Source organism: Pistacia vera, unplaced genomic scaffold, assembly GCF_008641045.1.
Source record: "Pistacia vera cultivar Batoury unplaced genomic scaffold, PisVer_v2 Contig275, whole genome shotgun sequence".
In the NCBI taxonomy this organism is placed as follows: domain Eukaryota; kingdom Viridiplantae; phylum Streptophyta; class Magnoliopsida; order Sapindales; family Anacardiaceae; genus Pistacia; species Pistacia vera.
The window spans coordinates 161,330-187,552 of record NW_022196085.1 but is presented as its reverse complement, the minus strand read 5'-3'; the positions used below and the strand labels follow the sequence as shown (position 1 = coordinate 187,552).

Below are 26,223 nucleotides of genomic sequence, written 5' to 3'. Positions count from 1 at the left end.
TAAGCGCTACCAGACTGGTTGGAACAGCTCCCAACGGTCTCCCCATCATAAGGACACTGGCAGGTGCTCAGGTATGACCTGCTACAATTCCCCAGCGTTCGGCTGTTCGCCCAAAGCACAAGACCATGGCCCAAAAGTCCAAGAAGCGAAAGCAACTTCAGACCAAAGAGTCAGAGTCCGAACCGGAGGGCCTAGGTGTTCAGCCCAAGAGGTCGTAGCCTTACCAAGCGTTCTGCTCTTGAGGGCCTTCTAGGGGTGCGACCGACATCTCCATTGCTCTGGGGGAACCACGAACAAGGTAAAGTGAGGCCGCGGACCCTAGGAGGAGACCGGACAAAGAACCAGCGGGCGATACGACTCCTGCTGCAGGTGTGGGCACGAACACACCCATGCTGGACTCGATGGGGCAACTTTCGTATCATCTGCAGCAGGCAGTTTTTACCTTGCTGGAGTACGGGCTCGCGGAGGCTTTTGAGAAGTTCGTGGCTTCCAACCCTGTGGACCTGATGTCCATATTCCTTTAGCACCTAAGCCAGGTAGAATAAGCTATCCTCGGCGAGGACTTTACATTTATTCTTTTCAGTAGCAAGGAAACTAACTTGTTACTCTTTTCGTTCACAGGCTCTGCTCTCCATGCACTTGTCCCTACAAAAGGTCCAACTGGGAGCTGCCGAGGGGATGGTCGCACTGAGAGAAGAGAACGCGTGGCTTAAACGGGACTTAGAAGCCGCTGAAGCAGAGAAAGAATTATCCACAGTTTTAGCGAACCAGTACCTGAACGAAAAGAATGTTGCTTTTCGCACAGTGGACTTTCAGAAGGCCGAGCTAGAGAAGCACGGAAAGGAGGTAAAGGAGCTCCAGAAGACGGTGGCCAGACTCACCAGAGAGGTTGGTAAGAGAGAGTATGAGCTGTAAACGACCTCCTAGTGGGCCTTACGAGTAGAGCGAGAAAGGGCGGAGCTATGGGAGGCCACCAAAAAGCAAATGTGGGCGCTTGAGGCCGAACTCCAGGTTAGCCAGACCAAGTCACTTCGTTGACCAAAGAGAGGCAGCAACAAGAGTTGGAGATTGAGAAAAAGGCTGCTGAATGGGCAATTTAGTCCATCTATGCCCTACGGCCGAAGAATCCTGAAATGGTTCTGTCTGACCTCCCAGAGGAATACTGGGACATCCTCAAATCCATGGCGTAGATTGGCGATGAGGATGCAGTGGAGGCCATCCGAGGACCTGACCTAGAAGAGCATCCAGAGTATGTCCCAGAGGAGCCCGCGGCCGACCAGGTGGTCGGCGATCAGCCTGGGGACGATGAGGTCGCGTCTTCGGGAGTTGGGGGTGAAGGCCAATGATTGCTTTTACTTTTTATACCGCCTTTCCCATGCTCGCTTTTTGTACTCCTTTTTTATTTTATAAATAATGACATGACTTTCTTAATCTGTTATGAATACTTACAATTTTTGTACTTTTTGTTACACATGAGATCACATTCTAACTGTCTACAATAACAATAATATTGGTACAAGTCTATGCGAACAGAATTATATATATGAAAAAGGTGGTGACAAAGGAACTAGTCTTATTTACAAGGTTTAGGAAAAGTAAAATCTTTACAAGGAAAAATTGAGTTCGAAATTATTGATAATATTGTCAGAGATGTTCAGCATTCCAAGCTCGCGGTACTTCGGAACCATTCAGCCTTTTGAGATGATAAGTCGTCGGTCTTATCACTTTGGCGATACAGTATGGGCCCTCCTAGTTCTGTCCCAAAATTCCTGCACTTAGTTCTCTTGTACCAAGAAGGACTTCCTTCAAAACGAGGTCACCGACCTGGAAGTCTCTTCTTTTGACTTTAGAGTAGAAGAACCTTTTCGCGAGTTACTGATAGGCTGTTATTCTTGGCTGAGCCTTGCTGCGATGTTCTTCAATTAGATCCAAACTTGCGTGCATAAGTGCCTCGTTGTCTGTCTCGTTGAATAGGTCCCTCAGAAGTGAACCGGTTCCTACCTCCAAAGGGATCAATTCTTTGCAGCCATATGCTAGCGAAAGAGGGGTTTCTGAGGTAGAGGTTCTCAAAGTTGTCTTGTATGCCCATAGAACTTTAGGAAGGTTGTCGGCCTAATTTCCCTTGGCTGCACCAAGTTTGGCCTTCAAAGTGTGTTTGATGGTTTTTCTGACAACTTTAACTTGACCATTTGCTTGCGGTCTTGTGACTGAGGAAATTTCTTATGGATACCCAGCTTGTCACAAAAATGCTTGAACTCCTCGTTATCGAACTGCCTCCCATTATCAGAGATAAGGGTATGAGGAATCCCATAGTGGCACACAATATTTTTGAAGATGAAGTCCTTGAGTTTTTTGATGGTGATCGCGGCCAATGGCTCTGCTTCTACCCACTTGGTAAAGTAGTCTACCACGACCACTGCATACTTGACTCCCCTTTTACTAATTGGCATGGGTCCGATGAGATTGATTCCTCACATGGAGAATGCCTGGGGCCTGGAAATGGTTACCAGCTGGTGGGAAGGAGCTCGCGGTACGTTTGCGAACCGTTTGCACTTGTCACATGTTTTAACAAAGTTATAGGTGTCTTCTTGAATCAAGGGCCAATAATACCCTTGACGAACAACCTTGTTGGCGAGGGATAGTACGACCATGTGATTACCACATATTCCTTCATGTATCTCCCTCATGATATAGTATGCTTTTTCATCGGTTACACATCGGAGAAGAGGGACGCTAAACCCTTGCTTGTACAACTGATCTCCTATGAGTGTGTAACGAGTAACTCTTCTTCGCAGGGTTCTTGCCTCGACCTTATCGTTGGACAGGATCCCATCTCGGAGATACTGAATGATAGGGGTCATCCAAGAGACTGACTCGGTCACATTCACAGCCAATTCAGGCGAATTGATACTGGGGGTCTCTATGAATCGAATAGGAATGCTCTTTGGGGTGTATGAGTCCAACGATGAGGCTATCTTTGCCAAGGCATCCGCAACAAAATTGTTGTCCGTAGGGATATGCGTGATCGTGAAGTGCTCAAATGGCTCGAGTGCGGCCGTAGCTCTCTTCAAATTGCTGATCATGTTTTCTTCCTTAACCTGCTATTCCCTCTAAATCTGGTTGACAACCAACATGGAGTCGTTGTGGATGCTGATCACAGTTGATCCCATTTCTCTTGCCAATCGCAATCCAGCGAGCAGAGCTTCATACTCGGTCTCATTATTGGTCACTTTGAACCCAAACTGGAGGATGCCATGAATATGAGTCCCTTCAAGACTTAAGAGAAGAAGGCTTGCCCCGACCCATTTCCTGTTCGATGATCCATCGATGTACAGGTTCCAGGTCGATAAGTTCTGAATAGTTTTCTAGGTGACTTCGCTGGCCTGTTGCTCGGATTCCTTTATCGGATGATATGAGAATTCTGAGATGAAATCGACAACAACCTGTCCTTTATTGGTTGCTTTCGGTCGATACTGCAGATCGAACTGACTTAGTTCCATGGCCCACTTGAGCAATTTACCCGATGTCTTTGCCTTCTAGAGGACTTACTTGAGCGGGTAACTGGTCATTACATGAATTGTGTGGGCATGGAAGTAAGGTCACAACTTTCTGGAGGCTATCAGTAGGGCATAAACCAATCGCTCCATTTCTGGATATCGCATCTCGGCATCCAGCAGACGTTTGCTTGTGTAATAAACTGGCCATTGAACCTTGCTTTCTTCCAAAACTAAAGCTGTACTGACCGTATACTAAGAGACGGACAGATACAAGAGGAGAATTTCTTGCGGGAGAGACTTGAACAGAAGAGGTGGCTTTCAGAGGTGCTCTTTAATGCTCTGGAATGGTTGTTTGCACTTGGGAGTCCACTCAAACTTCTTATTGACCCTAAGTATATTGAAGAATGGCAAGCAACGATCTGTTGCCCTCGATATGAAACGACTGAGTGCCGCTATTCGCCCATTGAGACTCTGAACCTGTTTTCGGTTGGTCAGGCTTTTCATGTTGAAGAGAGCTTGGATTTTCTCGGGGTCAATCTCTATTCCCCTCTGGTTAACCATGTACCCTAGAAATTTTCCTGAGGATACCCCGAATGAGCATTTGAAAGGATTGAGCTTCATTATGTACTTCCGGGGGATGTCGAACATCTCAGCGAGATGCGCTATGTGATCTGAAGCGACATGCGACTTGACTAGCATGTCATCAACATAGACTTCCATTGACTTCTCGATCTGCTCGAAAAACATTCGGTTAGCCAGCCGTTGGTAAGTTGCTCCAGCGTTTTTCAGGCTGAAGGGCATAACCCTATAGCAATATAGCCCCCGATCTGTAACAAAGGAGGTATGCTTTTCGTCCGGCGCATACATCAAAATTTGATTGTATCCCGAGTATGCATCCATAAAACTTAGCAGCTTGTGCCCGGAGGTGGCATCAACGAGCTGGTCGATCCTAGGTAGAGGAAAGCTATCTTTTGGGTAGACATTGTTGAGGTTGGCGAAGTCAACACAGGTCCGCCACTTGCCATTGGGCTTTTTTACTAGAACCAGGTTGGCAACCCAACTCAGGTAGAGCGCTTCCTGGATGGACCCATTCTGAAGGAGATTATCTACCTCGATTTTCAAGGCAGCATATCATTCTGGATCCATCACTTTTCTTTTCTAGCAGACCGGCTTGGCTTCACTATCAAAGTTCAAGGCATGGCAAATGATGTCCGGGCTGATTCAGACCATATCGGCATGCGTCCGTGCAAACATATCAATATTTTCTCTGAGGAAGCTGGTCAGGTTAGTAGCGAGCTGGGGGTCGAGATTGTTTCCAATCCTTATCACTTGGCTCGGCTCGTTCTAGTAGATTGACACTTCCAATAGATCCTCAACTGGCCCACTGGAAGGATATTCCTGGATACGAGGATCCATATTATCTTCGGCTAGGCCAGGTTGTGGTTCGATCCGACTGATCGCCATTGCCTGTTCAGGAATGCCACACGGGATGCCTTTCCCCTTGCACGCCATCTGCACTGCCCTTACATAGCAGTCGCGAGACGCGCGTTTGAGATCCGCTTACTTCCCCTATCCCTGTCGGGGTGGGGAACTTCATCTTGAGATGATAGATCGAAGTGACTGCCTTGAAATTTCTTAGTAGAGGTCACCTTAGGATGCCATTGAAAATGGAGGGGCAATCCACTATCAAGAATTCAGTGACCTTGGTCACCTCGTCGGAGTCACCCAACGTGACTGGAAGCGAGATCATTTCCTTGGGGATCAGGTGATCCCCTGTAAAACCATATAGGAGGATAGAGGCAGGCTTTAGGTCGGCCTCATCCAATTTCATTCTTTCGAAAACTTGCTAGAATAGGATGTTCACAGCACTTCCGTTATTTGCCAACATTCTGTAGACGTCGCAACGCCCTATTTAGGGCATGATGACGAGAGCATCGTCATGGGGATAATGCAATCGGATTGTGTCTCTTTCGGAAAAGGTGATTTCCTCATCTCTGCGAACCTTTGATGGTCGCTGTGTCATGTTCATCACACGTATAGGGTCATGATAGACTGAACGAGCATATCTTTCTTGGGCACCTCGCGAGTTCCCTCCGAGGTGTGGTCCCCCAAAGATTATCCCCATGCTACAAATACCCTTGCGATCACAACGTTTCTTACCTGGTTCCTCTCAATTTTTCTCCCTTACGGGAGCAGAGTCATCAACATACTCTTTGAAATGCCTCAGCTTGATAAGGTCTTTGATTGCCTGCTTGAGAGTTTGACACTCATCGATGTGATGCCCATTGTCCCGATGATAACGATAATACTTTTTACTGTTTCCAGCTAAAGGGGGATTTTTCATGGGCTCAGGCTCTCCAAGCAGGCCGGCCTCTTCTGACTTGTCAAGAATGGCCGAGACAGATGCATTCAAAGGCGTATATTGACTCCTGTCGCGATCGCAACGAGGAACTGGAGCATAAGACTTCTTAGGCTCAAACTGCTATTTCTTTCCTTTTCGCTGATCATCGTTAGCCCATCGACGATCAGCCCTCTTATTTTCCCCTCGACCTGGTGCACTGCCCGAAGGACCGTGGTCGTGGTGGTGGAGCGTCGCCACAAAGTTCTCAATATGGAGGTATATCTCCGTAAGGCTGTAGAAGCGAGTGAGAGAAACATCGTCCTCTGACTGCAGCTCTTTCCACAGATCTGTTTGTGGACGAACTCCCGCTATGATGAGTGTAATACCCCGTACTTTTTTTCATGGAATTTTATTAAATTTTATTTTGTGATTCTGGGGATAAAGTGTAATAATTTGAAAGTTTTGGGGAGTACAATAATAGTCGAAATAAGTGAGGACTAAATTGAAAATTTTTAGATATTTTGATGAACAGTAACCATTCAATGAAAAGAAAAATGGGGAAGAAGAAGAAGAAAAACAAAAAAAAAAAAAGAGGAAAAGAGAGAAAGAAAAGAGAGAAAAGAGAGAAAGAAGAAGAAGAGAAGGAGAGGAAGAAGAAAAGAAAGAAGGGAGAGGAAGATGAAACCAAGAATAAAGAGAGAGAGGAGAGAAGAGACCGACGGAGGTGGCTGGAAAAGTGGCCGCTGGCGAGCAAAACTCCGGTGATCGGAGAGTGGAGGAAGATCAAGCATATGGGAGGTGAGTAAAGGTTAAAATTTCCCTTTTTTGATGAGTTTTAGTTCACTAGATTGTGTTGGTTATCATTGAGTGTAATAAAATGAGATTACACTATAATAGGGAGATTGATTTTAACAATTTGGTGTGGGTAGAATATAGAGCTTGTTCCTAGACAAAAATGGGTTAAAGATATGATTTTGATACAAGGGTTTATTGTACAGAAATCTGACCATCTGGAACTCCGAAAATTGTTTGTATGTTTTGGGTTTTTGTTTGAAGCTGAATTTCGGATATGCTGTTGTAGACTTCTTGAGGAGTGTTTAGAAATTTATTTCACTCAAAAACTTGAAGGATTGAATTTTATATGGATTTTTGAAGTTGCCTTGTGAATTCTGGAATTTTCGTTTTCTGCAGAACATGTATTTTTGGAAAATGAATTGATGTATCTATTCTTATCCAAATTAAGTGATTTTAAATTCTGGTGAATCCTATATGTGTCTAGTTTAATTCTGGAGAGTTTCGTGAGGTTTGGATTAAGGGCTGAATTGTTATGAATTTTTCAACTCAGTAACCCCAATTCTGGAAACAGGGGACAAATTTGAATGAGTTGAAAGAAAATTGTGTTTTAAATAGTTATTGATTGCGGAATGACCTGAGAAAATTATGGGAACAACTTATGTGTCTCTAGAATGCCCTGTTAAAATTATAGCTTAAAATGATAAATAGAAGTTTTAAGAAAAATCAGAGAGCAACCAATGTTCGGTTATGAGACAGTTTTGTTAAAGAAGAAGTTATGTTAATCTTTTGGTGTGTGAAATGTCCAATGATTTTAATATTGAGGTGTTACCTTATGGAGGCTTATGTATGGAAGATTTATTGGATTTTGTATATAGGGAGACAAGCGGGGGCATTATTAGAAGATTTCAATCGTTTTTCGGCTTAAGGGTAGAGCTTCAAACTGTGAGTAGAAAAATCTAAACCCGTAACTTTCTTTTTAACAAAGTTATCTTTAAATGCTCTTTATTTCTTTGCCCCCACCAGGTTAAGAAGGAGATCGTGTAGAAGAGTGAATCCCACTCAAGGTTGGGCCACACGACTTTATTTCATCATATGTTTCATAGTTGTGTTTCATTTTCCGCTGCAAAGTTTCTATTTCTTCATCATGGATTGTAAAAGACATGGAAAAATCTGATACCATACGTTCATTTTGTAAAGGAAAATTCAGTTGTATTTTGGTTATTTGCAAGTGATGTTATCTTTTTGGTGGTAAACAAAAAGGAGTGTTTATAAATGTTTTAGCTAGAAGAGTTTTATGATGTTTTAATTCATAAACAGGTTTTCATAGTTTTCCCACATGGCACATCTCGGTCTCCTGAGTCTCATGGGTGCTTGATGCGTGCAAATGCAATACCTAATTTTACCTTACTAAATTCTAATGCAAAGTCGTGTAGTAGCAAATAGCAAGTAAGGGTCTTTCCCGCAGAGGATTTGTGAACTTAATTAATTATCTACTTCAAACAGGGTTTGTCAGGAATTATAGGGTGTGTTTGGTTTATTATTTTAGATAGGATTTTGGGGATAGTATTGGATAATTGGATAGGGTTATGATTACGAGAATAGGATTTGCAGGATATGTGTTTGGTAGAGTATTTTGACCTTCATATTTGTGTTGAATATTTTATTAATATATTTTTTTATAAATTATTTATTAATATAATATTTTGTTGCATTTTGTTAAAATAATGTATTATTATATATATATAACTTATCAAATTACATTTTAATAATACTAAATATTTTATTGGTAATTTTGTCACCCGTATATATTAAAAAACAAAAATCCATATTAATTTCAAGTACTAATCCAACTGTTTAAAAACACTATATTAATATATATATGACAAAAGTACTAATTATCAACCCTTACAATCATTATTACACGTATACTCCATTAACAACTACAACATGGTCCATTGTGCTACCTACAATGCATTCGTTATGTTATCCCGTATAATTGTCATGTTGTCCGGTTGACTCGGTCCTTCTCCATTTCGGCCATATTTTGCCCCATTTTGACGATTACAATTTACTTGCTCATTACTTGTACTATTATTGGTTTGTTCGAAGATATGGTCGTCCATATTGTACATTCTAATAAAATTATAAAGTACACAACATGCCATAACAATCTTCCCTTGTTTGTCCAACAGGTAATTGTTCATTCCATTTAGAATACGGAACCGTCTTTTCAAAATACCAAAGGTTCTCTCGATAACATTGCGGAGTGAAGCATGTCTGTAGTTAAACAACCGATTACAATCATGTGCCAAATGCCAAATTAAACCCATTCACATGCGTGTGCCAAATGGCTAATAAAAACAAAACCCATTCCAAATACCAAATAAAACAAAACAAAAACCCATTTAATAATCCATTAATGCAAAAAGCATTCTCTTCTACACAGAGCAAACAAAAACCCATTCACCCCATTAATGCAAAAGAGCATCCTCTTCTACACAGATCAAACAAAAAGTATTCTCTGTATCCATTAACGCAAAAAACATTCTCTTTTACACAGATCAAACAAAAACCCATTCACACCATTAAGCAAAAGAGCATCCTCTTCTACACAGATCAAACAAAAACCCATTCACACCATTAACGCAAAACATCATCCCTTTCTACACAAATCAAACAAAAACCCATTCACAATCAATTCCTGTCACACAAATAAAAAACGTAAAACAACATCTGAGGTGGGTTTGATCCAGATGGAGGTGTAGGTTTGCGAAGGATCGAGTCATGGTGGGTTTGTTTTGGATAGATCGGGTCACGGTGGTTGGGTTGCAAAGGATCGGGTCACGATGGGTTCATTGTGGATAGATTGGGTCATTGTGGTTGGGTTGCGAAGGATCGGGTCACGGTGGATTCGTTGTGGATAGATCGGGTTACGGTGGTTAGCTTGCAAAGGATCGGGTCACGGTGGGTTCGTGGTTGGGTTGCAAAGGATCGGGTCACGGTGGGTTCGTGTGTGACAGATCAGGTCATGGTGGGTTTGTGTGTGACAGATCTGTCACGGTGGGTTTGTTTGTGACAAATCGGGTCATGGTGGGTTTGTGTGTGACAGATCTATCACGGTGGTTTTGTTTGTGACAGATCTATTTCCGGGTTCACGGTTGGGGATCTGAAGTGGGTTCGCGGTGGGTTTGTGACAGAGGCATTTGCGGGTTCACGGTGGTGGGTTGACGGTGGGTTCACATTGGGTTAGGATGTGGGTTTGTGACAGAGGGACTTGCAGGTTCACGGTGAGAAGTGAAGCACTGAAGCTGCCACTGGATACTAGAAAGTGAAATGGTGGTAATGCAAACTGGGAAGTGAAGCACTGAACCTGGTAATGGATTATCAGAAACTGAAATGGTGGTGATGGATACTGAGAAAGTGAAGCACTGAAAACAGTAATGCAAACTGAGAAGTGAAGCACGAAGCTGGTAGTATACCGAGAATGAGAAAGTGAAATGGTGAAGCAGTGAAGAAAAGTGAAAAAGCAAACTGTAACGGTCAAAAAAAATTTGTCAGGATAGTTGTCAGGATTGAATTATCAGGACAGGGTTATGAAAATAATAAAACAAACGCTATCTGAAGAATCGGGTCCAAAATAAGAATAAAAATAACAAGCCAAACATAGCCATAAAAACTCAACAAAAACTATCAAACTAAAATCAAACAAAATAAAACAAGCAGACAATCACGAAAGAGATAAATAAGAGAAACTTGATTGAAGGTTTATTCGTCACCACTGGACATGAATTATATATAATAAAAGCACTCTTTAACTTTTTACCCTCTTAATCACATCAGCTCAGAAAATACCAAACGTTGATAAGTTCTATCTCTCCTTATTGAGTCGTTGGACTAGACACGGTCATAACCCAATTCCCTATGTATTAGATAACCTAGGATACGATCTCTAGATTCAAAGTAATAAAAGCATTAAGTTACAAGAGACCTACTGAATCAAGGCTAAACTCATATGGTCGGTTTAGTTATCTTGAGTGATTACCCCCCATGTATGTAGGCATACACTTTACCACTAGTTATTTAGGTTAATAAAGCGATTCCGTACTAAACAACCTAAATTGGCATTAATAAATTAATCCTAACTATTTAATTGTGCACTTAAACAATTAAGACAATCTATCTAAACCCTATTCACAGAGAAATAATCACATAACCAAGAGGGATCAAAAGATAAATAGATGCAGATTTTATTAATCACAAGACATGTCTAGGGTTTTGAAATCACCCTCAATCACAAAAGAATTAGTTCTTCATGAATAAATATGAGAACATCATTGTATTATTCATAACAAAAAATAATAACAGAGAAGAAGAAAAAGTTAGTGAAACTTGGTTGGATTATTGAAGTTGATGATGATCTCCTCCAATTCTTCTTCGCCAAGCCTTCTTTAATCTCCCTTTTTCTTCAGTTCTTGAATATCTTTGTTTTCTCTTTTTTATCTCTAAAAGAATTCCCCTAAAATAATGCTAAAAGACTTCTATTTATATCTCACAAGGGTTAGGGTTTTGTTTTCCTTAATTTTAGTTAGTTTAGGATTCTTAAAACCCTATGTTCCTAGTCAAAAACAGAGAAAAAGTTCCCAGCTGTCGTGACTGTGCCATGGAACTGTGCTGCAGCACAGTAGCTACTGGAAAAAGTGTGCCGCGGCACAATAGCTACAGGTCTTCTTCCTGCATCATTCCACTGTTCTTCAGAGATGATGGTTTTTGAACTCGATAACGATGGAATTTGGAAAAGTGGTAAACATATGAAATGTAGCCCTTTGAATTAGCTTTTTAACAGTCTAAGAATCGTTTAATAAGAGTCCTACAGCTCAAGATATTATCAAAATACTGAGGCATGCTCAAGCTGGAACGTAATCTAGAATCTTCTCTTTACTTCAACTTCCATAACTTTTTCTATTCAAGTCCGATTCTCGATCCGTTTATTTCCAGTCGTCAAAAATTCTCTTGCCAACATCATCTCTCATCCGAATATTATTTTTGAGCCTTATTCCTTGAAAACACAACAAAAATACCCGTGATCTCGAAAAGTGCATTTATGAAACAATTAAGTTAATTCATGCAAATTAATCCTAATTTCCCACAAATGATACCTATAAACCACTAAGTATAAGTGTATTTTCAAGCACTTATCAGTGCGCTCGGAGCCTATGGGATAGATAGGGCTGGGACGAGTCGTGTCAATTAGAGTCCGAATGGACTCTTCAGGAGTATGAGCCACTTTATGAAGTTCCCTATGGAACCTATCGATGTAAGATTGATGGGATTAATCCCTCTCTTGCCTTATGTTACTGAGGTAGCTCAAAGACATTGAGAACTTCCTATTCGCTTGGAAGTGTGTCAGGAATGTCGAGCTCATCTGATTTCACAAGCTGATCGATGCCACCGAGAGCGACCTGAACCATCGCTTGGCATGAGATGTTAGAGTTATTGCCAAGCAACGACATTTTGCCAAGTCAGAAACTTGGTGAAGTTCCATCAGGTCATTGAATTCGTACAAAATGATCCTGCGGATCAGAATTCCCATCGAACACTCGTATATCGGGCATTCTGAATCTGGATGGGAGAGAGGCAGCTAACATAACCAGAGAAAAGGGAGACGCCTCTGCGACCTATCCTCGCTTACTTTGTTGAGCCTTTAGCTGATCCAGAGCTCACTGTAGCTCCTCAATCTGAGACAGCGGAGCCATCTAGGGATTGCTCTCCCTAACGCGGGTTCGACCTTTGCGGTTGTGGTTGAGGAAAGTCCAAAGGTCGGATTCCTACTCGACTCGGCTGGCAGTTCTGACCGCTCTTGATAGACGTTGGCTAGAGTCGTGCGATGGTGCTGAATGGTCGGGGAACCTTCCCGACCTCCACGGTGGTGCGAACCGACCCACGAATGGTGGGAACTTCCCGCGCGACGACGATTGGAGTCGTCATTTTGGCGATAATGGGAATCTCCCCGCCTTGCACTTTTGTGGGAGTGCTTGTGCGACGTGGCACGGGACAGCTCGGGCCACGACATGTCACCGAGTCTGCGCACCACGGGTATTCTACCCGGGGTGTAGTCGGTGTTCACTGGTCCCTCAGAGCCTTTAGGCCTATTGTTTGTCACCTGTTTTCCCTTCCTTTGATGCGCTGCAGTGCACGCGACATGGGCTATCGCCTTTTTTTGCGCTTTCATGCGACTTGTAGGCGTTTTTGGCAGTGGCACCACCTCATTTGATTTAGGTGGCGCGACCCAATCCAAGCGGTCCAACCTTTGGTTGATCGTTTGAAGAGTATTGTTGAACCTCTCCAGGTAGCTCATGACGGCTGGATCAAGCCGTGAGATTGAAGGGATATCCCCCCTGAGATTTTGCAGGACTGGGGGCACTTCGGAAGAAGTGTCTTCTTGTACCTAGGGGATATCTTCCTCACCGTGATTGGGTCGCTCAAATTCGAATCGGCAAGCCATTTGCTGTTAGACCGATTAGTCAGAGATTCTCCTGTTAAATGACGAATACTAAATCAGGCCCTCCTTCTAGCGCCAAACTGTTGATGCTTGATTTTGACACCAACTAAATGCACGTGGAAAATGCTGAGCTGACTCAGAAGATACACGTGTATGGGGGTATTGAACTAAGTAAAAGATGAAGAACGGTGTTTAAAGTGGTTCAGATGCTACATCCACTGGTATCATATTAATATATGAGGTCAGGTCACGTTCAGCGAGCTGACTTACAAGAGATTACAAGAGGGAGAGAGAGAAAGTATATATATGCTATTCCAAAGAGAAATTAGATAATCGCACAAACGAGAGAGGAACCCTCTATTTATAGTGGGATGAGCTGAGGAAATGATTACTAAATAAGGGAGTGTGTCAGATTGCTGTGCAAATCCTTCCTTGTGTCCCGTTGTTCACCTGCTCGAGTGATTTACTCGACGTTTGCAGGGATTGGACACGTGGGTCTTCTCCAGCCTTTCACCAGCCTGGCGCACACCCACTGCACTGGCAGGAGCATGCCGCTTGTGTCAGCGTGCGACGTGGCTGCGTCTGAATGGTTGTAGGACTTACCTAAGCTCTGATTGCTTACGTTGATAGGGCTCTACGTCAGCCTCACTTTTCCAAGCATAACAGATTTACAACAAGGTAAGGAGAGTTTTGCAAGAAATTCTATGATATCATAATGGTATTAGAGGTGTGCGGTATCACAAATTTATATATGCGTACCGCACAACTACCAATTATATTCTATGTAAAGTTACATGAGTGAGAATTTAAAGGTGATTTAAATTTATTGGTTTGTGGTTCGGTTGAATTGAAACCTTTGTAATATTGGATATTTTTTCGAGCTTTCTTTACCAATCTACCATGAGACACGCTTCCAACACTATATTTTTTAACTAGTAATTGGTTATATGCACAATAAAGCTTTTTTTCCACGGAGATGGAGCAACGATAGCTATGTATAGCCTATTTACCATATCTCCATTCTCAATTCTTGAACCACTAGAAGCAACTTTAAAAAAGATGATGGCCTCATGCAAATACTTCCTTTTAATACTTTTGAACGAAATAGAGACTAATACAATACTAAGATAACAGTAAATACATAAACTATAAATAGTAAAGAGAAATAGTAATACGCGCAATTTATCCTGGTTCACCCAATTAACAGGCTACGTCTAACAAACTCAATATTATTGAAATATTGTCTCACCTCCTTCGTTACAATGAATGTAATTTGCCTTGTGATTTGCTGTCACACTCATACAAGAGAAAAATAGGTTTATATACAGTAAAACCTCTCTATAGTCATAATGGTGGGATCAAACTGATTTATTGCCATAAGGAGGTTATTACTTAATAGAGTTGTAATTACAAAAAATATTGTTTTGATTTCTTATTTTATAATTCATGTTTTAGTAGTATATATTAGGGTTTCAATTCATTGTATTAGTAGTCATTGTTGTAATTAGACAAGTAGAGAAAGGAAACAATCTTAAGGATGATAGTACAAAAATACAAAAAGTTTCATGCTAAGAAACTCTAAACATACTTGAGAAGCTATAAGTATAATTAGCTTCAACAATAAGGTGTTCATGCTAGCGAGTTATTATGTACTCGCAAGTTAAAAGATGTAGTAACAACTCTAAAGTACAAATCATTGTCTAAAAAAACTTTAGATAAATATTTTATTTTATCTTAAACCTTTAATGTAACATAGCATATTGAAATATATAGATAATTATTATTATGTGGAAGCAACTTTCTTAAGACGAGAATTAGAAAAATTATAACTTATTACAATGTATAGTTTATTCTTATTTATAACTATCTCAAATTAATACTAGAATTTTTTATGACTATGTAGAGATTATTCATATATAGAGTATCACTATAGAGAAGTTTTACTATACTAAGTTTAAAGTGTAAAACCTAATATTACTAAGATTCATTTTCCTATGCCTAAACCTAATAAGGAATTAAATACTTGGAGAAATCCTTTAACAGACCCTGAAATACGTCTGCGTGGCTCATAAATGTTGAAGTAGTTAACAACTCCAACTTAATCCATATACAAGAGAATACCCTTCCTGCAAATTACAAATACAACTCCTTGGGCAAGACAAACTTGACCTACTATTTTCCATCTAGTTTTTCTACATTCTAATTATGAAGGATTAACTAATGAACGTTCTCTGCGTGCATCATATTATATATAATTGATACGTTCTACTAAAATCGGAAATAATATATAGAAGAGTCATTAACTTACAATCATCAACCATCTACTCATGACAGAAGGCACTTCGATGTTAACGACAGGATCCACTGCGTTCGATCTTTTTGAAAAAATCTCAAGATTTGGCGTTAATGGTACATTATATTTTGGTGGTGGCCTAGGTCTATTAATCACGATCAATCTTCAAAATCTCCATCCACTGAGCTTAAAGGTTTGTAAACGCACCAAAGTCGTTGGCTCATGTTTAATTGCAATGAGCTGTTCCATAATGGGCCAAGTAAATTAGCCTGAACAGCAATCTACTTCTTTATGGCCATCATAAAAATCCACAGCCTGCCAACTAAACCCATTTGCAGAGCTAGTTCAAGGGTTTGGTAATACGGCAATTAACTAGTATAATATTACGAAGCCTTGAACTAAAAACTTAGTACCTTATAGCTGCATATGTGAATTACAGGGATCTTGATTGGGCATAAACTAGAACAGCAACACATGTAATATTATCACCTAGAGTTTGGGGGTGAGAATATCAATATTAACTAAGAGATTGGTAACGGTGAAACCAAAGTTGATCCGGATAACTAGCTTCTTCAAGCATGAAAAGAGCATCCCATCTGTTGAATTGGTTTTGATTGCTGAAACAGAGAAAAATGTGCTGTATTCCTGAAGCAAAGTAGTGGCAACACTGCAAATGAATTGGAGAACTCCGTGGCAATAAAATTGGCTAAAAATATGGCTACGTTTGTTTCCCCGTTTTATTCCTATCCTACCCAAAATATATATTTGTTTCCCTATTCTCAAAATCAATCATATTCCATTCAACTATTTTTAAATCTTTTAAGTTTGTTAATTTAGTTAAACAACCTCTATAATAAAACATTAAAAATTAATAAAAACACCCTCTAACGGTGGTAGCTGGCTACCGGTATTTAATAGGTGAATAAAGATGTTTTTGTTACTTTTCAATGTTTTATTATAGGGGGTGTTTAGTTAAATTAATAAATTTAAGAAGTATTTTTGTTAATTTTTAAATCTCATCCTCATAATAACAATCTAATTCAACTTTAAAAAAAAATATTATTTAAAATAATAAAACAGACACAGCAAATTTTATATAATAGAGATAGAATATAACGAATGATCATTCATTCAGCCGATTCAACGTTTTCCTAGGCCCAAGAAGATTAGCCCAACAACTTGTCTTTTTTTATGAGCATCTTCGACACCAATGTCATGCAGTAGGTAACAACAGTTGTCTTCACTTATTTTAGTACTTCAATTAAAAATCCCAAACATCTTTTGAGAGCCACCACGCCATTGAATTGTCTTCAGCAAAGGCTGCAGTTGGAGAACATTGCGAGTTTTTAATGTCTCCAAAATAAAAATTTTAATCAATATATATTTATTACTTAAAAGTTTATGTATACACACAGTAAGGTCTAGAGCCAAACTCAACTATGCATTGTTGAGCAGAAGAAAAAAACTGAAAAAATGATAGCTTCATGCAATTACTTTCTTTTCTTACTTTTAGTGATGTTATTAGCTTCTTCATTGACAATTTCAATTTCAATTCAAGAAATATTTTCGCATTGCCTCTCTGTTCATTCTGATCTTCAAGTCCCTTCCTCCCTTCTTTACGCCGCAAATACTTCTTCATATTCTGAAATCCTTCTATCTACTGTTCAAAACCTCAGGTTTGCAGGGCCTTCAGTACCAAAGCCCGCGATTATCTTCACGCCTCTGCATGAATCCCATGTCCAAGCAGCCATTATTTGCTCCAAAGACCTCGGCATTCCTGTCAGAGTCCGAAGCGGAGGTCATGATTTTAAGGGAATCTCTTATGCGTCAGAAATTGAAAAAACTTTTATTGTAGTAGACCTTGCCAAGATTCGATCTATAACCATAGATATTAATGATGACAGTGCCTGGGTTCAGGCTGGTGCAACACTTGGTGAAGTCTACTACAGAATTGCGGAGAAAAGCGATATTCATGCTTTCCCTGTTGGTGGTTGCCCAAGCTTAGGCATTGGTGGGCACATCACAGGAGGTGCTTATGGTTTCTTGATGAGAAAATATGGTCTTGGTGTTAACAACGTCCTTGATACTAAAATTGTTGACGCTAGAGGCAGAGTTCTTGATCGAGCAGCCATGGGCGAAGATCTATTTTAGGCTATAAGAGGAGGTGGAGGAGGAAGCTTTGGAATTATTCTTTCATGGAAGATAAAATTGGTTCCAGTGCCACCAATTCTGACAATTTTTACAGTTTCAAGGACCCTGGAACAAGGTGCCACAAAGATCCTCCATAAGTGGCAACAGGTTGCGCATTCGCTTGATGAGGATCTCTTTCTTAGAGTTCTCATACAATTGGCCACAGGTGGCCCAAACGGCGAGAGAACTGTGTTAACCACATACAGTGCACTACATCTTGGTGATGCTGATAGTCTTCTTCAAATAATGAAAGAGAGATTCCCTGAGCTGGGTTTGGCGCGAAAAGATTGCAATGAAACAACCTGGATCCTGTCTGTGGTTACTTATGCCTTTTTTCCAAGTAACTCTCCTCCCGAAGTTCTACTTCAACGACAAAATGGATTCAAGAACTCTTTCAAAGCCAAATCAGACTTTGTTGAGGAACCCATTCCTGAAACAGTTCTTGAGGGGATATGGAAAATGTTATTACAAGAAGACAATCCATCAATGGTATGGCTTCCGTATGGTGGAGAAATGAGCAGGATTTCAGAATCACAAACTCCTTTCCCTCACAGAAAAGGAAACATATTTGAAATCGGGTATGTGGCTGGCTGGAGAGATGGAGACGTTAAGAATGCCACAAAGCACATTGAGTGGATTAGGAGGCTATACAATTACATGACTCCTTATGTTTCAAAGTCTCCCAGGGCTGCATATGTCAATTGCAGGGATTTTGATTTGGGTGTGAACAAGAAGAGTAATACAAGTTTCATTGAAGCTAGAGTGTGGGGTGAGAAGTATTTCAAAGGTAATTTTAAGAGATTGGTAAGAGTGAAGACCAAAGTTGATCCAGACAACTTCTTCAGGCATGAACAGAGCATTCCACCTCTTCCATCGAAATGCTGAGATAGTTTGATTTTGTGATTAAATGGCACTATGTTATTGATTCAAATTAGTCATGTCGAAGGTTTAAATTTTTTTTTTTTCTTTTATAATGATTGGAGGTGTTTGGGCCGATTTACGGGCACTTCAACTAATTCTTGGAGATCCTAGAACTACCGATCGGGTAAAAGTTCTAGTGACTACCCTTATTAACAACTGAGATGAGACTTAAACTCAGGATCTTTTGAATAATATATTCAAGAGTCTTTATCAAACCACTCCGTCACTTAAAGATAGTTAAGGTTTAATGTTGTAATTAATGAAAAAATAGCTTGTACTTTGTAATTATGAGCATGATTTTGAACAAAAATCTTGTTATAATAATGTTTAATTTTCATATATATAGTAGCAACTTTTTAATTTTACGTTTTCATATGACTTCTCAGGATTTATAGTTAAAATCTTTTAATTAAAAACTCAAGTTGTTTACCTTAATTATTTAATAATTTACCTTATCTTTTGGCATCTCACCTAACGTTTTTATATCACATTAGAAATGTAATAATTGAAGTTGTTTATATATCAAGTGTTAGGTAGAGTCCTACGGTACTCCACATCTTTTCTTTTAAAACTCTTGGAGCCTTTTCACTTCCCAATATCAAATGGGTTAGAAAATGATCTTATCAAATAGTGTCTACATTTCACATCCTGATTTAGACGAAAATGAACTTTTTGTCTATTACCATTTAGTCCAATAATCATGTCTTTCCTGCAACCCATCATGAATTGAAGGGAAACTTCAGAGTGCTTAAAATCTAGAAAACTCTTCTGAGCTTCAAGGAATATGCAAATGAATCAGAATATTATAAAATATACTCACAACATATGGGTGATCCAGATCGAACTCACTGATTTCTTTCATGCATAATTTCGAGAGGTTTCTATGTTAAAATATGAAGCCACTTTCACATGGTTTAAATGCAGTTAGCTCACATACTTTGACATATGAGTTTATAAGCACACATACATGGCAATAATTTTGAATAAGAAATGCTGGGTTAGATAATTTAGGGGTGGCAAGAGACTAGGACCAAAAGTATACATAGGCATTAAATGGCTGCAATGTTCGAACTCGACAATGTGAATGTGGTAAATTTGCTTTTGATTTGGAGGCCATGGTTCCCTATAAATACCATGGTTTCTCCAAAGGCAGCACAACATTACATAGGTAAAGACTATGAGGATTTTATTAAGACCATAAGTAAGATGTGCAAAATCTCTCTCTAATGAATAGGAAAGCACAAAAACACTTTTCTCACAATGAGGAAAGACACTTTGGGAGAGTATTGTAACCATTTAATGCATTCACATATTTTTCTCATAATCTCTTGTCACCCTGAAGTTACCTAGCCCACCATTTCTTACCCAAAAAATAATTACCATGCATGTTAGTAAACTCATTTGTCAAAGTTTGTGAGCTAATTGGCTGCAAACCATGTGAAAGTGGCTTCACATTACCCACCCATAGGTAGCCTAAGGGTAAGGGTGAATCAAGGTGATTGTGCATAGCTTTAACTCATAGTCCTAGGTTCGATTCCTCACTGAACGTAAAAGTAGTATATTTTCCTATGATTTACTTGGAGAGTCGTAACAGTAGGTTGCTGTGGAACAATTTTCTCTGAAGATTCGTCAAGGTGCACGCCTGGACACCTTAGTTAACAAAAAAAATGTGGCTTCACATTTCAACAAAAATTAACGAACTATTTTCCCTCTAGTATTTTTACATTCTAACATAATTATCATTATTAATCAACTAATGAACCACCTATATAATTATTTGTACAGTAGAAAACAAAATAGAGGAAAAAAAAAAATCAATAAGCAGACAGAAGATTCTAAATATAACAATCATCGACCAGATATCTAAGGGCCGGGGGATATTTTGGTTGGGCCTGCACATAGCTAGCTTAAATTAAAGAAATGACATGCAGCTGGCAGTGGCAGTGGCAGCTGCCTGCTTATGCAAATGAGTAAACGACTTTTTCCCACCCAAGGTTTGGGCTAATAACTTTCTACCCAAAAAGTTTTAAAATACAATTTTACTACCCCACGTTACATTCCATTAGTAATTTCCGTTGTAAATACAATATTTATTCATTGTAAAGTCAAAAATATCCTTTCTTCTTCCTCTCTTTTCTTCCCCACTCCTCTGACGCCAAAATCCTCCACCCCTGTCCCTCTGCTCGCCAGCTTGCGCCACCAGCCACCTCACCACTTTCACTTGTCTCCGAATTCACTCCCAGTTGCAAACCTTTCCATTGCCGCCGATTTCGCGAGATTGACTGGAGTTTTGTGGGGTTCATTGATGGATGTATTGTTTTTTGTAGACTGTGTTGTGTTTTGATAGATTTTTGGAGTGTGATTTGTTTTTGAGTTGGTGTTTCAATTGAGAAGGCCACCCGCCGTCGCCAACCACCACCTGCACCTCTCCCACCATTTCCTACCCCCGACCTGTTTAATTATGATCACTTTGCAAATGTGCCTCCCACTGCCCTGGTGAAGATCACACACTCAATCTTCAATGTCAATGCTTGGGTAAATACGAACAAGGCTCACTAAAAGATTCTGGTTAGTAAGATTGCATCTTTCCAGTAATTCATAAAGCATAATTTTGATGCAAGTGATCATGGGACATCAAGCTTCCTAGTTTCTGTGGTGCACCGCATAGGGATATTAGATGTTAGAATTTTTAACACTGATAGACATGCGGGAAACCTTTTATTGAGGAAGCTTGATGGTGTTGGGAACTTTGGTCAGGTGGAGCTCATTCCAATTGACCATGGCCTAAGCTTGCCAGAAACTTTGGAGGATCACTATTTTGAGTGGATCCATTGGCCTCAGGCTTCGATTCCATTTTCAGATGATGAACTTGATTACATTAGAAAACTTGATCCTGTTCGTGACTCTGAAATGCTGCGAAGGGAGCTCCCAATGACCCGAGAGGATTGTCTGCAGGTTCACAATTTTCCTAAAGGAAGCTGTTGAATAAGGTCTCTGTCTTGCTGAAATTGGTGAGATGATGAATAGGGAATTTCGTGCCGGGGAAGAGGAACCTAGTGAACTGGAGATTATTTGTATCGATGCAAGGCGATTGAGAGAGAAGTGTTTTCACCTAAGGCAGATATGGGAGATTATGAGTTCCAATTTGATATAGATTGCGAGGAAATAGAGTTTGACTTTGAGGTAAAGATTCAGTTTCAGACTCTTTTCTCCATCTGCGGTGGGGGAAGGAGAGAAGGAGAAGAGAGGTGGCGAAGGATAGAAGAAGAGACATGAAGAGACTATTCTACCCTTACTTATAATGGATGTTTGACCAATTTGCCCTTCTTCATAACAAAAATTACTAACAGATATGTGTCGTGGGTAATAAAATTATATTTTAAAACTTTTTGAATGGAAAAGTGTAATTAGGCCAAACCTTGGGTGGGAAAAAGTCGTTTACTCTATGCAAATTGATTCCAAACTTGCTTGGTGGCGGCAGGAATGGAATCATGGATAAAGCCTTATGTTAAAGGCTTTTCCTCAAGAGCCGGAAGTAACATAGAATAATAGAAGGAAGAATAAAAAGAATATACTGCGTGAAAACAAAGAAAAAAAAAAGAGAGAAGAAAGAAATAAACGAATTTAACCTCAAGAGGTTGGTCTAACGGTTAAGGAGGTTTATTCCCTTTATTAAGTTTTTATGTTTGAACTTTCAGGCCACCTATTACATTCTGACTTACCTAGTCTTTTGAGCTTGTAGGCCACCTATTCAATAGATCTCAATGATTAATTGAGGTGAGTGTAAACTGGTTCGAATATTCCGGTTATCTAAAAAAAAAAAAAAAATGAATATGAGATTAGAATAAGATAAAACATATGGACTGGATCTGGGTGATAAAGACTTAACATACTTCTTTCATAGCAGTATTAAATAAAGGAGGACCTCTTTAAGCTTTGAATTATAACAAGACAAACTTGACCAACTATTTTCCATATACTTTTTCAACATTCTAATCCAAATGGATAAACAACCTCTGCATCATATTAATATAATTCATTAGTGCCTGTATAACAGAAAATTTTGGAAGAGATAAAAGAGAATATAGATGACATTATGCTGTTAGTTAGGCTCCACTTCCTTTTGAAAAAGTTGAAAAATAGGCATAATATAATGGTATAATATTTCGGCTGTGGACAAAATCTATGCATCATCATCCCAAGATGTCAATCCACTAAGCCTAAAGGTGTACAGATGCATACGTCTTCATTTCTCCTGTTGGGGGCTGTTAATTCATAATCATTGACTAAAGAAAACCAAAATCAAAGGAAAGAACCCCGTCATTTAATTTAATCAACATACAGCCAGATTATGTTTTGACACGAATAGTCTTTTTTTTTTTTTTTCTTTTTTTTTTTGCTTTTTGTTTTGTTTTTGGTATCTGAAGTATATATCCAGACTCATATTGAAACCTTCATAATCTTCAAGGCCACGAAACACCTTATAAATATAATAAATCAAGGTAATTACATAAATATGGTAGCTATTTACCTTACGACTTGAACATAAGATCTTCTGGATATAACTTATTTCACTGCATAAAAAATTTATCATCCAGTCACAAGGAAAGAGGTCACACAATGTCTCTTTGTCTTTTGTCTTTGTAAAGTTTCCTTCCAACTCAAAATAAGATTCCCGTACGCATATATGTTTGAGACAATGGCAAAGTTTTCACAAATAACTATGTGCTTCTGCAGCTATCTTCCTCACAAAATCCGTAGCCTCTGCTAAAGTGTGAAACTAACCCATTTCCAGGGCTGCCTCAACTCTCAAAGCTATTACCTTTAAAGATTTGAGTTCCCATTTACTGATTTACATTGAATAATTGATGATTTCTAATTTTCATTTAATAACCATTCAATGAATATTTATTCTTTTCAAACTTCGTACTTCTTTTTGAATAAATGTCTCGTCGGTCAAATTTTATCTTCTAAGCTCTTTCCAGTATTCAAACTAAGAAAATGGACAAAAGTTGAGTTCTTTTTTTGATTAATATTTGTCAGTCATACATTCTTCTATTTGACTTAAAAAAAAAAAGGTCTTTTAAGTAATTATTTCTTATTGTTATTTAAAAAAGAATTAGTTGTTTGTGAAATTGAGTAATGTAGGAATTTCCCTTCAATTACAACAGATTTAAGAAAAAAATTACAGGGTCAGGTCTGGTGGCTGAATCTTTGAAAATTGTTATCAATTGACAATAATCTCAAGCTATTTAGACTTTCTACCAAAAGTTCAAAAACACATGTGACTCTTTAGGATGGATTTAGCCCAATAATTAAATGGTTACTCCTCAAAAGCCATAGCCTCTATACTTACCATATTTCAACTATTAATTCTTGAACCACCGGAAATCCTAAAAAAGAAAATGATGTCTTCATGTAAATACATTCTTTTGTTATTTGCAGTCCTGTTATCAGCTTCTTCATCAACAATTTCGAGTTCAGTTCAACAGAATTTTGTGCACTGCCTCTCTGTCAACTCTCAGCTTTCCATTCCTTCCTCCGCTTTTTACACCGGAAACACTTCTTCATTTTCTTCGATCCTTCTATCTACTGCTCAAAACCTGAGGTTTACAGACCCTTCACTACCCAAGCCTGAGTTTATCTTCACCCCTTTGGAAGAATCCCATGTCCAAGCAGCCGTTACATGCTCCAAAAAGCTTAGAATTCATATAAGAGTCCGAAGCGGAGGCCATGATTTTGAGGGGCTCTCTTATGTATCCGAAATTGAAACACCTTTCATTATAGTAGACATTTCCAAACTTCGATCTATAATCATAGATATTGATGATAACAGTGCTTGGGTTCAATCTGGTGCAACAACTGGTGAAGTCTACTACAGAATAGCAGAGAAAAGCAATATCCACGGCTTTCCTGCTAGTTCTTGCACAAGCTTAGGCATTGGTGGGCTCATCACAGGAGGTTCTATTGGTTTTATGATGAGAAAATACGGTCTTAGCGCTGATAATGCCCTCGATGCTCGAATTATTGATGTGCACGGAAGAATTCTTGATCGAGCAATCATCGGGGAAGATCTATTTTGGGCAATAAGAGGAGGTGGAGGAGGAAGCTTTGGAATCATAGTCTCATGGAAGATAAAATTGGTTCCTGTGCCACCAACAGTTACAGTTTTTACACTTAACAAAACTATAGAACAAGGAACCACAAAATTGTTCTATAGATGGCAACAAGTTGCACATACGCTCGATGAAGATCTCTTCCTTAGAGTTTTCTTTCAAGTGGCCAATTCAAGTCAAAATGGAAACAAAATTGTACTAAACACATTCACCGCCCTGTATCTTGGTGGCGCTGGTCGACTCCATCAAGTAATGCAGGAGAGGTTTCCTGAATTGGGGAAAAGATTGCATTGAAACAACCTGGATCAAGTCTATGATTTACCAGGGACTTTACCCAATAGCTTCACCCCCTCAAATTTTACTTCAGCGACAGAATATATATAAGAATTATTTCAAATCCAAATCAGACTTTGTTAAAGAACCCATTCCTGAAACCGTGCTCGATGGAATATTGAAAAGGTTTCTGGAAGAAGAGAATCCAACAATGGTGTTAAGTCCATATGGTGGAATGATGAGCAAGATTTCAGAATCTGAAATTCCTTTCCCTCACAGAGAGGGAAACATATTCGAAATCTTTTACACGACTGTGTTATGCAACGGAAACATAAACTCTAACGCTAGCTATTGAATATAATAATAACAAGTAGTAAAGCATAAATAAATAACCAAAATTAAATGCAAAAATAAAGAATACCAGGAATTAACGAGGTTCGGTATTGAAACCTACGTCCTCGGGCGCTGCAAAAGAAAACTCCACTATCTCCAAACAATATTACAAACTTTTGGGCAATACAACAAATACCCAAAACAAAGGCGAGATACAACAAAACTTGCAAACTAAAGGGTCCTTAAAGAAAGAACCCTAAACAAAAGAAGTATAATAGAATTACATCTTGGGATACAATAACAATGATTTAGGTCCTTATATATAGGCCCCAAAAGTTTCCCACTTTTCATTCCCAAGCAACGTGGGACAAACTAACATTTTGGCCTATCACATATAAGTCCCTAAACCTTTTTCCATTATCACTTCTACCCCCATGTGATTTGCTAAATGAGCCATTTTTCCAACAGACTGGTTGGCAAGATGGAGATAAGAATGAGAAAAAACACGTGGAATGGATGAGGGAGTTATATGAGTACATGGCTCCTTATGTTTCAAAGTCTCCCAGAGCCGCATATGTGAATTACAGGGATCTTGATTTGGGCATGAACAAGAAGAGTAACACAAGTTTCATTGAGGATAGAGCGTGGGGTGAGAAATATTTCAAAGGTAACTTCAAGAGACTAGTAAGAGTGAAGACCAAAGTTGATCCTGGTAATTTCTTCAGGCATGAGCAGAGCATTCCACCTCTTCCATTGGAAGGCTAGAGATGATATGTATTGGAGCCCTTTATTGATTAAATTCGTATTAATTAAGTATTTAATTTAAATAATACCAAATGTCAAAGTTGTTTTCATCCATTGTAGTAGCAAAATTAGTAAAAATTATTATCTTTGAAGCACCTTTTATTATTGTAGACCTTGCAAAACTTCGATCCATAATATTGACGCGCAAATATGGAATGTTG

At 39.3% G+C, this 26,223-nt stretch overlaps 2 pseudogenes; both read left to right on the top strand.

Annotated features, from left to right (window-relative positions):
• The first annotated feature begins 16,898 nt into the window (after window positions 1-16,898).
• Window positions 16,899-18,500, top strand: LOC116133783 (annotated as a pseudogene).
• Window positions 18,501-23,941: 5,441 nt separating this feature from the next.
• LOC116133788 lies at window positions 23,942-26,023 on the top strand (annotated as a pseudogene).
• The last annotated feature ends 200 nt before the right edge of the window (window positions 26,024-26,223 follow it).